The sequence below is a fragment of the Mus caroli genome, unplaced genomic scaffold (genome assembly GCF_978045245.1).
Source record: "Mus caroli unplaced genomic scaffold, Mus_caroli_1 scaffold_5, whole genome shotgun sequence".
Taxonomy (NCBI): domain Eukaryota; kingdom Metazoa; phylum Chordata; class Mammalia; order Rodentia; family Muridae; genus Mus; species Mus caroli.
The window spans coordinates 98,069,886-98,084,393 of NW_028227260.1; the positions used below are offsets into that span (position 1 = coordinate 98,069,886).

General features: G+C 41.6%; 1 pseudogene; it reads right to left on the bottom strand.

Annotated features, from left to right (window-relative positions):
* Positions 1 to 2,743: 2,743 nt before the first annotated feature.
* Positions 2,744 to 3,364, bottom strand: LOC110289065 (cilia- and flagella-associated protein 418-like; annotated as a pseudogene).
* Positions 3,365 to 14,508: the final 11,144 nt, after the last annotated feature.

Consider the following 14,508-nt stretch of genomic DNA (forward strand, 5'->3'; position numbering starts at 1 on the left):
CCTAGCCAGGCATTGGAACCTTGACAAGTGGCTGGGAAGGAGGAACAAGTTGGAAGCTATAATGATAGTGGGAAAAGCTAAATACACTGGTTCATCTACCTACACATTTAACAACTATTACTTCCTGCCCTCAAGTTAACCACACTGCTCAGTAGAATCATGCTGCAGCAAGGATTTCTCTTCTCTTGGTGTCCTTCCACTTCTAGGAAGGTGTCACCAACAGGATCCTGAAACACAGGTACTTGATTTAGTCTACTTTGAAGATAAGGACACTGAGTCAGAGGGATTAACACCATCCTGTCCTCCCTTCTATTCCTGTATAGTTTCCCCCCATAAATGGGTTTTATTATTTTATAGTTCTAGAATTCACAATTGATCAAAATTGATGGAACACGTACACAAGTGCACATGCACATGTACACACACACACTCACACACACGCTACAGTAAAAAGACAACTTTCCAGAGTTGTGGGTCCGAGGATTGAACTGATTCCCTTCAGAGAGGCACGAGGGATTGTAGTGGCCAATAAGATAGTACATCTTGTTTATGCTGACCTGCATTTCCTCCTTCCCTGCCTGCAGTCATGACAAATCAGGAAGAACTGGGCCTGGCAGTAGCTTTCCCTTATGCTTGCATAGGAGGAAGCTAAGTGAATCTCACTGGGGTGCAACTTGGCCTTCTTCTTACTAGGCCTATCCCCCCGTTCAGATTTCCTTGATTTATCTCCTCAAAGGAACTCCACCTTAAATACCAGACAAATCCTAGGTTGGTTCTGGAAGATGCATTCATAGCCTAATTGATACTTGGAAGTCACAAATCCCTCATTCCCCTCACCCAAGGTCTGTATGCCTCCCCTCATTTTCCAGTATCCCCTCCAGATTTCTTGTGGCCTAGAAAATACTTCCAAGTTCCCTTAGCCAGGAAGGCCAATGAGGGGAAGGATGTGGAAAGCCAGCTGCTTGGCTGGTTTCAGACAATGAGACACAGGTTTGCAAGGTATGATTTCTCTCTCCTTCAAAGAAACAATTTTCAGTTCCAGACATGACCTCTTGCTGGCCAGTGGACCACATAGTTCATTGACAGCCTGTGGAGCATCCCTTCTTAGGAAACCTTTTTGCTAGCCTTGGGGAGTTGCCAGATCAGCACAGTAGCAGGCTGGAGGTACACTCTGCCTCAATTCTAGTCTTCTATAAATACTGTGTCTGTGTGTACATGAATGTGAATAGGTAAGTGCATATGTGTACAATGTCATGACTTATGGAAGTCAGAGGACAATCTTAGGTATTGTTTTTCACTTTCCATTTTGTTTGAGATAGGGCTTCTAATTGTTTATTGCTGTGTATCCTAGCCTAGCTGACCCCACTTATGGAGATTCTGGAATTACTGCTACACTTTTTCTTAGGAGTAAATTGGTTTATTAAAAGATAAAATTTGTAAATAATATTAATACAAAATTTGAGCACCAGCCACTTTGAGGTCTCTTTTGCTGCAATTAAAGTTTTTAAAGTACATAAATGTGTCATGGTGAGGAAAAGCTTGCCTCTCGGTCTTTCTTTTTTCTTTTGTACTACTGAGATTCAATTTAGGGCCTGGTACATGCAATGCAAGTACTCTATTGCCAAGCTAGACCCTAGCCTAGGAAAAAGCTTTCAGCAATCAGAGGATTTTCTTGGTGGCAAATGGAGTTAACTGAAAAGCAAGCCTTTCAGAGTGCCCTGAGTCACACACTTAAGTAATACACACACAGGAAGTAGACACACAGAATAGAATTCTAGCAGACTAGAAAAGCCCTGACATGTCTATGGGACTGGGAGGTAAAATTGAGGCAGTGCACTTCTTGAACATGTATGATACTATGTATGATACAGTTCCTCCCATCTCAGTGATATCACAGGAGCCCAACAGCTACCCATTGGTTCTCTATGCTTCAATGAAGAATGGCCAACCTGATACTATTAGAAAGTCCAAAGGTTGTCTGAAAATCATCTTACTGCTGCTCACTTAGAGTTATGGAGTATACTTGAAAAGTCCAACAATGACTTATTTGTAGGATTTTAGTAACTTTAGTTGCATCAAAAAACATATATAAATTGATGCTTGCTAATAGAAAACTAAACAACTTTTGATATTTCAATGAGCAAAGGGGAAAATATACTAAAACTGGTAACATCATTATTACTATTACTATTATGCGTAATACCGAATTGAGTTGGTGAGGCAAGATGAGATACATATAAGGCAGGGTTACAATGTTCCTGTACTCTTGCCAACCCCTTAGTTAACCAATGGTCATCTGCTTTTTTGTCATGTTCAACTTATAGTCTCAGACAATGATGGATCAGAATAGGAAGAGCCGTGATCTCTCATATACGCTAACCCCTCTGCCATGCCAGTGGGTATTCTTTAACAATGATACATGAGGGACATTTTAGAGTGCATTAGCAGTCAGTATGGCAGTTGCTATGGAAAAGCTGTAAATTTGCACGAAATGTCACAATTTCAACCCCTAAATGGAGAGAGGCTGGCAAATGCAGATATTTTAACGAAAGTAAAATGTCCATGTCGAAAGGAAGAATGCCAAGGTGTCACAATACGGATGTCTTTTCCAGTCCATTTGGTCTTCAGACATGTGTGGTTAAACAACATTTGTTGCCTCTTCCCAGCGGGCACAATACTGCTGTGCACTGGTACCCAAGTTGGTACCCAGAACTTGTTCTCACAGGTGCAGCTGTCTGCACTCTCAGTGCTTACCACACACCCAGTGAAGCTGATGATCTGTTTGCAGGTCAGTGAGTTCTTCAACAGTTCGCCAGCTACACTGGCAGGCATATGCACATGCTCCTTTCTTCTCGATCAATTTTGTTTTGAGTTTGTGGAATTCTGGCATGTTGTTTCTGAAGAACAGGTAGTCACATGACTTGTCCCACATATTGTAGCTTACTATCTGGAAATCACAGGCTACACAACGCAGTCTGTCACATGCTCTCTGTGAAGTATTTGTTCTAATCCCACATAGAATGGCGCTTCCACTGAGATACACTGGACTGCAACTTTTACTGCTGCCTTGTATGGGAGCTCTGACAGATGTGTTACTTGAAGATTTAGATTTCAATTTTTGAAAAGATTTTTTTGTCAGTTAGGCTCCTCAAATATTTCATTAATAAGACTGAAGATCATCTTCTTTTTCAAATGTTTCTGTTGATCTGAGAGTCTCTTTCTCCTGGGCTCCGTTCTGGTCGCCGCTGTGCAATCCGCCACTGCCACCTCCTTTGGGCCACTGACCCAGGTCCAGCCTCAGGGGGTCGAGTCTGCAGATCTTGGCTTCGACTTCATCCAGAAGTTCGTCCAGGTCCTTCGCCATCTTTAACAGACTTGTCTTTCTCTCCTGAGCCTTGCTGGCCGGTGATTCCCACAGCAACTCGAGAACCCGTTCCCCACAACCCTACTGTTACACTTTTGGATGAGTTCTAAGAATCTGAAGTTGGGTCCTCATGTATGTGCAATAAGTATTTTACCCACTAAGTCACCTCCACAGTTCATCCATTCTGCTCTCTGTACCAGTGTGTAAGAGACAGGAGAAAGTAAGGAAGTGTGGAAATGTAGCAACAGGGCTATCATGGTCATTGCTACTTCACTGAGTCCTCTTGATAGCCCTGAAATGTGGCTGTGTGACCTCCAAGCAATCAGTTTTACTTCTCAGCACCTCATTTTTCTCAAGCATTAGATAAGGGCAATGGTACAGTCTGCTCAGCAAAGCTACACAAGAAGAAACTATAGCTAGCCCTTGATGGCCATCTACGCCATTCACCAGTTCCCTTGCCATTCACAACAATAGCATAGAATGCCATTTATGCTCTGTCAAATGTACACAGAGATCAGTCTTCTATCTGTCAAGTCACCATTAAAACTGGCCCATGATCTCTTGGCTCAGAAATGTGGCAGTAAAAGGAACCTGGCCAACTTGTTCTCTATTATTAATTCTCTAGTGGCAGGCAACACTGTTAAGCTGCTTTCACAGAGACTAGAGAGATATAGAAAAGCCATATATGAGTAGCTTCAAGTATGTGGCTCTCTCTCACTAGCCATATTCCAGAGGGACTTCTGGACAGGTAGCACCTCCTAGGTTACTCTTTCACAAGCTATGCCCCACCAGCAGTATGTTCACTACCTCTCCTCACAGTGCCATACAGAGAGTCCAGCCATATCCAACCTTTTACACCGGAGGTCCCAGAGCAGCACTTGGCCTTACCCAAGGAGCACTTGGTAGAGCTGCTCAAGCACTGGCATCCATGGCACTGGCCAGACAGCCATGTGTGGGGCTCAGTGCCAGTTTTAAGTAGAGTAAAAAATGTATGAGCAAAGAATAAAAAAGACTAAAACAGCTGGGAATTAATCTTAAGGATTCATCAGGCAAGAGGCTTGATATTATAGAAAGTGTATTTCAAAGCATGAATCGTGCCACAGCTCTTCAAGCAGCAGAAGAAAACGAGAGGAAAACAGAATGGCAGCATTAGACTACTGTTTCTCCCTTAAGTCTTTGGGGGTTAACCAGCACCATGGAATGAGAATATATGAATTTGTCTGTAATTTTCTTCTCTGCTAACATCTGAAATTCTAATGTACTTCTAATGCAATTTAAGAGAAAATGAATACATTTTAATTCATTCTCGGTATTTCTTTAACACAAAACGTCACTGTTCCCATGTTCATTCTCAATCATTTCATAAACAAATGCTGAGCTCATGTTCCATGCCATCTACTTACCTGATCCCTGAGAATAGGGTGAAAAATACAGAGATACATTAAACGGAGGCATTGACCTTGATCCTTGAGATCTAATAGAAGGACACGGCAACAATATCACTAACAAAGTTGCATGTGGTCACAGTGCTCCGGGAGCAGTGGTGTGCTGGCTGAGCTGTGCATTCCCAGGAAAGACAGAGGAGCTGGAGCTGGAAAGCCAATTCAGCAGGCATGCCTAGCTCTCACAGTGACCTGAAAAGAGCTCGGAGCCTGTCTAGGCATATGAGTCAATGCCTAAATCTCACAGTGACCCAGGAAGGGATCTAAGCCTAGATCTCACAAGTGACCCAGGAAGGGATCTAAGCCTAGATCTCACAAGTGACCCAGGAAGGGATCTAAGCCTGTCAGCCAATGTGAATCAAAGGCAGAAATCACATTGGGGTTGAAAAACCCCAGATTGGCTGGCAGCAGATTGTGATTGGCTAGCAGCAGATTGTGATTGGCTAGGAAAACCTCTCTGGTCCTATTTGTTCTGTGAGAGGACCTGATGATATTTGGACCTGATGAGCCTTGGGCATACTCATAAGGCAAGGAACTTATGTTAAGGCCCAAATACCTGGCCCTCAAATCTTTAGTCATTTCCCAACTATACAGCAGCTCTGACTACCTAATCCCTTGAGTCAGAGCCATGAAGCCCATGCGAGAGGGGTACATGTAGTAGAGGACCTTTCTGTAGCCCCAATGTCTTGACAGCATTAATCTAAGACCCTCATTTCAAATATGTCTCCTGGCAAAAGAAATGTCAGTGCCAGTAATGTAAAAATGTTCTGCAAATGAACAAATATACTTCTCTCGCCCCTCACTCCCTTGCCATCCATTTTCTATTTTATCAGGTACAAAACAAAATATGCCAGAAGGGATGAAATATAGCTCAAGTGAGTTGAGAGGTAAATTAACCAGAATGTAGGAGCCCTCCTGAGGGCCATTATAACTGACCACTCTTGGGGTTTCCTAGATACGGCTGGGAACTAAGGTGTCTCTCCAGCAGCTAAGCAAGCAGACATCCCTGCTGCTCGAGATAGCTGTTTCTATGTGAAGAGGAAGGAGTCCATCTCATGCCCAACTGCTCTCCTCAATATTTTCAAAGGATTAGTGTTATTAATATGAGTCCCTATTGACTCTGACCGTCAATGGCTTTTGAGAAGCTATATTATATCAAGACTCCCCCTCAGGCTTACTCTCTTAGTTTCTCAAGGCTAACATACAAATGGCTACAAATTGGATGGTTTAAAATGTATTGTTGGAAGCCAAAAGCTCCAAACACAGCTGTCAGCAGGGCCATGCCACATCAGTAGGCTCTAGAGTAGAATATGTTCTATGGCTCTCTCTCCAGCAATTACTTTCCTGAGCCAATTGAAAGGACTTGAGAGAGAGAGAGAGAGAGAGAGAGAGAGAGAGAGAGAGAGAGAGAGAGAGAGATATTCCAGTGTGGACAAACTGTGCTCTCCCTCCTTCTATTAGACAAGAACATTCTGGAAACTTTGGCTAACCGATTTCTTCCAATAAAACAAAGAATGAACTCTAGAGCCAGGCTTCCTGAATTTTTACTCAGGCTCTTCAATTGTCTAGCTGCTACATAATACTGGGGAAATCACTTCATTTCTCTATGTCCTGGAAAGCAAGGATGACAACAGTATGTCCCTCAAGAAGCAGGAAGGCTCAGCAGGGGTGTGCTAGTAGTCTCACATTGCATCCTAATCTCTGTGAGGCTATCTTCTCACTTTTTAATTCACTGAAGCAGAATCCTAACTGATCTTGGATTCTCCAACAGCCGTGCTTACCAGGAAAATGGAGGCTCACTAGGTTTAGACATGGTATGACACAGAGACTCCTCCCAGAACTGGGCAGTACACCTTTAAGCAGATGCCTCCTTGGAAAGCTTTGAGAGGGTTTTCACAGCTGTTGTAGCTGTATCCCTAGGGCACTGTGACAATGGTTCTGGGAAGCAGTTAATGGCTCCTACCACCATTTGTAGCCAAATACAGGTTTCTATGTTCTGAGCATACACCTTCTGCACATTCTTGCAGTTAGAGTTGAAAATAAAGCCACTCCAGAATGACTATGGCTGCCATCTCTGAAGGAATGCCCAGCACATCCACTTCAGACTCCACATGGAGGACTTGATGGGAATGAACCAACCACCACTCCCCTCCCCCAAAATACATTACTAACCATACTCCCTCCCCAACAAGCCTGTGCTTAGATATGTTTTCCCTTTGCCAATGAGGAAATTGAGGGCCAGACTGAGTGATGAGTTTGTGACAAAGGAGGGAATTGAGCTCATACATTTTGCCTCTAAATCTATAGCTTTTCATTATTTCAGGATGAATAGAGATGGATCCTAATCTTTAGAGGAAAACCTCATGTGTCCCAACTAATTTCTGCTTGTCTCCTTTGTGCTCTCAGAAATATGGTTTGGAGAAGCTCAGCCTCCACATCGGGGAAACAGGGATTGGCTTGCTCTGGGCTCCAAGCTGAGCTCAACACTCTTCCATGTAGTCAACAACCATGCATGCAAATCCTAAGCAATGCCACTGCAGCCTTTACTGTGTGCTCTCAGCTTCAGGTCCTTGCCATCTGGAAAACAGACACTGAGATGGACACAGAGGACAAAGAGTAGCTCTTGGAGGGATTTTGTGAATATTGAAGCTGTGAGTCCACGAAGTAGCTTCCAGTTCAGTATATTTGAGCAGTTGCCAGCAAGAAGGTGGCACTCAAGAGTCCTCCTCACCAAATAGAAGAGCCCATGGAGCAGACAGCTGTAGGGGAGTAATGGCAACTTCTGAGAAGGACCATAGGCTACTCTTTCCTGTTGCTTTCTGAAACTGGAACACAGCAATACAGTGCAAGAAGAAAGCATGGAGACACATACATTTCCTGCTCTAGGCATAAAAAATAGGGCATTTTTACATGGAAAGTGGCCAGAGAGCCCACTGAGAGTTGCCTCCTTTCCTTGCCATGAATTTTGGCACAATGTAATTTTCCCCCACCACTTGCCAAACCGTTCTTCTTTTCTTTTTCCTTTCCTTTTCCTTTTCCTTTTCCTTTCTTTTCTTTTCTTTTCTTTTCTTTTCTTTCCCTTTCCCTCCCTCCCCCCTCTTTCCCCTCCCCTCTTTCTCTCTCTTTTAATAAGCAAGCTACACCATTCCCACTAGTGGTTTTTTTTTTTTTTTTTTTTTTTTTTTTTTTTTTTTTTTTTTGGTTTTTCGAGACAGGGTTTCTCTGTGTAGCCCTGGCTGTCCTGGAACACTAGTGGTTTTTATTCTAGCCTTTGGGGATTTATTCCTGGGCTGGGAAGAGAGAGTAGCAAGTGTCTTTACTTTGTGATAGAGAGTCCCTAGTGGCACAATTTCTCCATGGGTCCTAAGTTGCAGGGCATTATTGTCCTGTCCCCATCTACATTTCTTGAACACTATAGTCCTCTTTTTCCCTCACAAGCCATGCTTGCCTAATCAGTCCATTGTGAAATAAAACCCCCACGTTTCAATCATTGAAAGAGGATTTTCTTCTTGACCCAAGAGAACATAGGGCCTCCACATAGTGTTCATCAAAGGACAAACCCCCTTAACCAGAAGGAAACAAAAAAGTTCCTGTAGCTTCCTGGATGTTTCATTTATCCCATGAAACTTTGCTGTTAACTAGGAGAAATCCAGATGAAGTTGAATGTTTCTGCTTCCACCTCTTTTTAATACTTTATCCCATCTTGCCAAATCATCCTTAATTTGTACCCCTCCCTAAGCTCTTCTATAGTAACAAAAACAACAACGGGAGGAGGAGGAGGATGAGGATGAGGATGAGGACGAGGACAATGCAATGAAAATGACAACAATATAGTCAAAATGGTAAGGACAATAGGAATCAGTTTCTCCCCAGATGTTCCTATTAGAATCTGCTGCAGTTTGTCACCATGTTATCTACGCTACTTTCTAGTTGTCAATCTGCTTGGCTGAAACCCCTTAGAGACCAAGGGAGACCTTCAAGGACACAGCCATCAGTGTCACTAGTCTGCTCAGAAAAGAGCAGTCCTGACCAGAGAAGGTGTCTCATCAAAATTGTTGTATGATTATACACATATGTGTGTAATATATACGTGTATACATGTAATATCTATCCTAGTGCTAGAGTGGGGAAACCAGGAGAGCAGATCAATATATTTTTTTTTTTTGGCTACATAGCCAGTTGGAGGCCAGCTTGAACTAGGTAAGACATTGTTAACAAAATAAAACCAGAGAAAACAATAAACTACATTAAAATTTTTAAATGAGTGAGGAGTATGTACCCAGGTGACTTTAATACAAGTGAAGATGGACAAGTTGCCAAGAGGAGCTGTCAGCCCCACAGGTCCCTCTGCTCACTGCCAAACTCTGGTCTCTCCACACAGTCTCACCCTCTCAGAGTTAGCTGCAGTCTCTCTGTCATGCTGCGTTGAGGCAATAGCTGGTGAGGCCAAGGAAGCCCACACTCTGTGCCTCCAGAGCCCCAGCTTTGCCCTGTCCCAGGCATGTTGGCTGAGCCCATGGAGATATACTCTGCCTTGTTTTTCTTCAAAGTACTCCAGTTTCTTGATGGACTTCAGTCCTAACCCTCAGGTCTCATCTCCATGTCCTCCTTCTACCTAGCTTCCATTAGAGGTGACAAATACATCCATTCTTCTACCCAGATGCTGATAAGCTTTTGGTATCTATAGTTTAACATCTGACAATTAAGTACAACATACCCAATATCCCCATGATCCTAGTTACACCTGGCCCAAAGGATAGGCCTCCACTTCAGATACCAGTGTCCACGTGACACACATACACACTGCTCTTAAGCCCCTTCTCCCTTCCTCCTCTTTCCTTCCTTCCTTCCTTCCTTGCTTCCTTCCTTCCTCTCTCTCTTCCTTTCTTTCTTCCTTCCTTTCTTTCTTTCTTTCTTTCTTTCTTTCTTTCTTTCTTTCTTTCTTTCTTTCTTTCACAAAGTCTCCATGAATTCATAAAGCTCTTGCCTTGGCAACTTGAATGCTGAGATTACAGTCTTGTACCATCATGCATTGAAAGCATTTCTTATTTTTTTTCCTATTTTTGGTACATGGTATTGAACTCAGGTGCTGTATAGGTTAGACAAATGATCTACTACAAAGTTCCAGCCACTGCCCTGTTCTTATCACTTTAAACAATTCCCAGCACTCCTCAGCAGCTTTTCAGGGACATGATTCTGCAGTCCCATTTGCTTGTTCCTCTTCACTAGACTGTCCAGCTAAGGACACAGCCCAGTCTATATCAGAATTCTCTTTGGCTCCTACAAGTAGCCTGGAAGCAAGCCCGCCGAACATGCAGAAGACAGAATACTAAGTTTATTTAAATGAAAGCTCTATGTAATTATGTACTGTAGATTTATTTTTGTTTTCACTCTGCTCTCCAAAATCCTCCATGGTTTCTACTGTAACTTTGTCAGCATACTTACCATTACACTGTCCTCAGTGCGTGAACAACCTCTGAAATGTGTGATGGATGTCGACCCTACAACAGGCTACATAACAGAGAAGCTAGAGATGGCACTCAGACCAATCCTCCTACAAGATGTAGATAGGAATAGAAGAGGAGCCACCAGAGAGGGCAACAAGCATCTGAGATCATCTAGTGGGTTAAACTGCTCTCTGGCTTCGGGTCTGTGGCTCATATGCCAAGAAGTTATTTTTAAATTTTTATATTGGTGATGGTGGTGTGGTGTGGTGTGGTGTGGTGTGGTGTGGTGTGGGGTGTGTGTGTGTGTGTGTGTGTGTGTGTGTGTGTAAGTACATGCATGCCACAGTATACATGTGGAAGTGAGAGAGCAGCTTAACTTTCTTTCTGAGGTCAGTTTTCTTGTTCCACTATGGGTTTCAGGGCCTGAACCTAAGTCACCATACTTGCACAAGAACTTTTACACACTGAGCCATCACACCAGCTCTGACATTAAGAACAAATCTACATTTTATAAAAATCTTTTAAAGCCATGCCTACTAAAATTTGTTGCTTGACTTTATGGTCATTTTTTTGACCTCCTCACTTGATGATAATGAAGATCAAAGCATTGTGGTCTTCAAACAGTCAATTAAACAATAGTTCCACGTGATCTATGGAGCAAGATAGAAAGCAAAGCAAAAGGATCTTAAGAAATTGATTGAAGTGGTAACACTCAGATCTGACTTGACTAATTCTACCTTAGCATCTGAGCTCTTTTCAATGACCTTCTCGGTGACAGGCCTCTTTTCATGGTCTGTGACAGGAACAAGTGAAATGGGTTTTCTCGCAAGACTGAACTGTGATAATTTTCCAAGCTCTCAGGTGAGATTAATGCATGGACATATGGCCTCTTCCCCTCAGCAGCTTCCTAGATACCACACCACAGTTACTCGGGGGCTCAGCACAACTACTCTAACTCCCAGCTAATGTGTCACTCTGTTCCAACATCACCAGGACTCAAACAGGCTCATCCAGTGCTCCCTGTTGAAAAAGGACTGACTTGCAAATAAAGTGGGGCATTTATATTTGCATTTCAGGAAATGAAGCCAAGTCAAATATTATGACCACACTAACTAAATATTACAGGCATTTCCTTTTCAGTTCTGCCTGTTACCCACTCAATCTCATGTAGAATGGCCATGCAAGAATGTGACAAATAGTTTTTGCTTCCTAAACTGGGACTTAGCATATATAGAAAAGAATACGAGAGAAAGAGTTAACTGTGGAAATATTTGCTTTCCTTGGGCCAAATATCTGTAGAAAGGGATTGGGGTTGTTTGGGATCAAGTTATTTTTGTGTATCATGTGTGGGGGAATCTCAATGTGATACATATTTTTAAGGCACAGTCCAAAATGCAGGGCTGTGACACATATCATTTTTGTTGTATTTCAGGTTACTCAGAGGTATATGGGACAAGAAGTGGAAAATATTTGCAAAGAAGTAGATTTGTGCCTAGTGGCTATATAAACCATGATCCCTTTCCCATCTCTAATGTCTCAAATGACAAAAAATATATTATCTGGGGTTTTGAGATTGTTGGAAATTAGTAGCAAGCATGGGCTAGGCACAGATAAAGAGCACCTGAAGCTCTCATTTAGGTTGGTTAGAGAATGTACACCCTGATCAGGCGTTTCAGTTGCTGGGTTAGGGAATTCAAGTTAATTATGCATATGAATATAAGGAGAGTTTAAACAGGAAGGGAACTTGGATGAGGAATAGGCCAAATATCAGTGTAAAGCTTGAGGAGTGATAGTCTAGAAAGGGAAAAAAATGTACAAAATGAGGAACCGTGCATAGCACAGCTAGGGCAGGAGCCCTTCCCTTGCCACTTAGGATTTGTTTGGAGGGGAGCTGCTTCTCAGGATTAGGAGGAAGATACAAATGAAACAGATGACCATGGTTCCTGCAAAACAGGCATCAGCAGAGCTCAAACTTTTTTTTTTTTTTAACAATATGTGGAAGAAAATGACTGCCTACTGGCAAGACTTGGCTTACTAGACTAGTTCTTTCTTCTCAGATTTGTTCTTTTGAACACTGATAGCTATTTATTTCACCAAGGCCCGGCATAGCCAGGATTCCTGATGGCTCCTCTACATTCAGGACAATGGAGCTCATTAAACACAGGTTTGAGTGAATGACAAACCAGAGCTGTCTTACTGATTAAAGGTGTGTCTTGTGTGTATGTGTGAAATGTGTGTGTGTGTGTGGGGGGGGGTGGCTTTGAATGAATGAATTTGAGAATAAATACTTAGTGAAATACCAAAAGGGGATTTTGAAAGGGAAACTTAACTAAATCTCTGAGATGGGGAAAACTATAAAGCTATTCAATAAAACTTATATTGGGGGTGAAAATTTGACAGAGTAAGTAATGTGGCACCTGGAGGTTAGCCTGTGTGCCAGTCTGTGAGATAACTATGGCCTATATTTTAGGATCACCACCCTACACTATTGTTTAATCCTTCTAGTGATCTGTGTATATACATGTATATTGTATATTATCCTCATTTAACTGATGAAAAAACTAAAACTCAGAGCAATTAAGTCATTTCCTATCATCATATAGCTAGCATGTGTTATAGCTGAGACTCAAACTACACATTCCCATTCTCTTTCCATGATAGTAGTCTAATGGACAGGAGGCAGACTTTATAATCCAAGAAACCTAGATGCAAATCCTAGTTCCATCATTTGTTGGAGTACTTAGTTATTGGATATGGTAATTGTAGGTACTAAATGGAAAAAATATAGAGGACGCCTGTGGTAGTTTGAATATGCATGGTACATGAGCACATGCTTGCACACACAGACACACAGAGATAGTTGAGTTAGGCTTGATAGGACATGCCTGAAATCCTAATACTTAGGAGCTTGAGGCAGGTAGATATAGAGTTCAAAGCCTAAACAGCATAGTGAATCTTTGGAGCAAAACCCAAATAAAGTTATAAACAGTAAAAATGCAAGTTAATTCATTATATAGTTAACATAGTGGTGAAGCAAATACAATAGGTAATGAACTTGAGAGTTCAGTTCAGTGACAGAGCTAAGCTCGTCCACTAACTACTGGTGTCATTTATATAATGTTCTGAAAGATTAAGTAATGGAGACAGAAGAAAGACGATCCATGGTTGCCAGGAGTTTGAAGGGAGAAGAGTGGAGCAGTTTAATACATGGAGTTCTTAGGACAGTACAACTATTCTGTATGATTCTGTGATAGTGGCTATATAACACAATATATTTTCAAAACCTGTTAACATCATGTAATACAATGGATGAGTATCAATGTAAGTGATTTGCTTTAGTTATTGATAATGTGTTAATTGTTTCATCAATTTTAATGGGTACATCACACTAATGGGAGATATTGATATTAGGGAAAACTGAAAGGATATATGCAAACTCTCTGTAATTTCAGCTCAATTCTTCTTTAAACCTAAAACATAAACTGTATTAGTTAAAATCAGGAAAAAAAACCAATCAGCCTACATATGGAAGGCTGGAGCACAGAGCTGGGAAAGATCTATTCAATTGCAAAGACAAATGAACAACTTATATTACATTACAAATCTCAAAAATAAAAGTAGTAATTTAAAAAGCACTTAAAGTGGGCCATTTTGATGACTGATTTGAGTGTCAGTTTGATTAAATTGAGAAGAGCCTAGGGTATTAGGGAGAAACACCTCCAAGCTTTTCTGTGAATCATATTTCAGAGAGTTTTAACTCAGTAGAATAGGGAAGACTCACGCTAAATGTGGCAGCACTATCCCGTGGTTTGGAGTCCCAGACTGAATAAAGGTGGCAAAAGGGCAAAGCCATATGAAAACCAGCACCATGCATCTCTACTTCCTGGTCCCAAGGATGTATGAAGCCTTGGCTGCTGCTGTGTATTCCCCACCATGATGGAATGGATTGTAGTCCTCTGAACTAGGAGACAAATCAACTTTTCTGCCATTAAGTTGCTTTGAATCAAGTATTTGTTTACCAAGTATTTGTTTACAATGACAAGAAAAATAATTGACATAGATCTTGAAACAGAAAAGAACACAAAACAAAGTTTTAAAATATTAATAAATTTGACCTCATTTAATTAAATCACTTCTATAACAAGGACAATATAAAAAGTTTTAAGATAAAACAGACTGGAAAAGGTATTTTAAACATATATAACTGGCAAAGATTCACATTTATAAAATTTCCAATCAAAAAAGACAAGCAGCC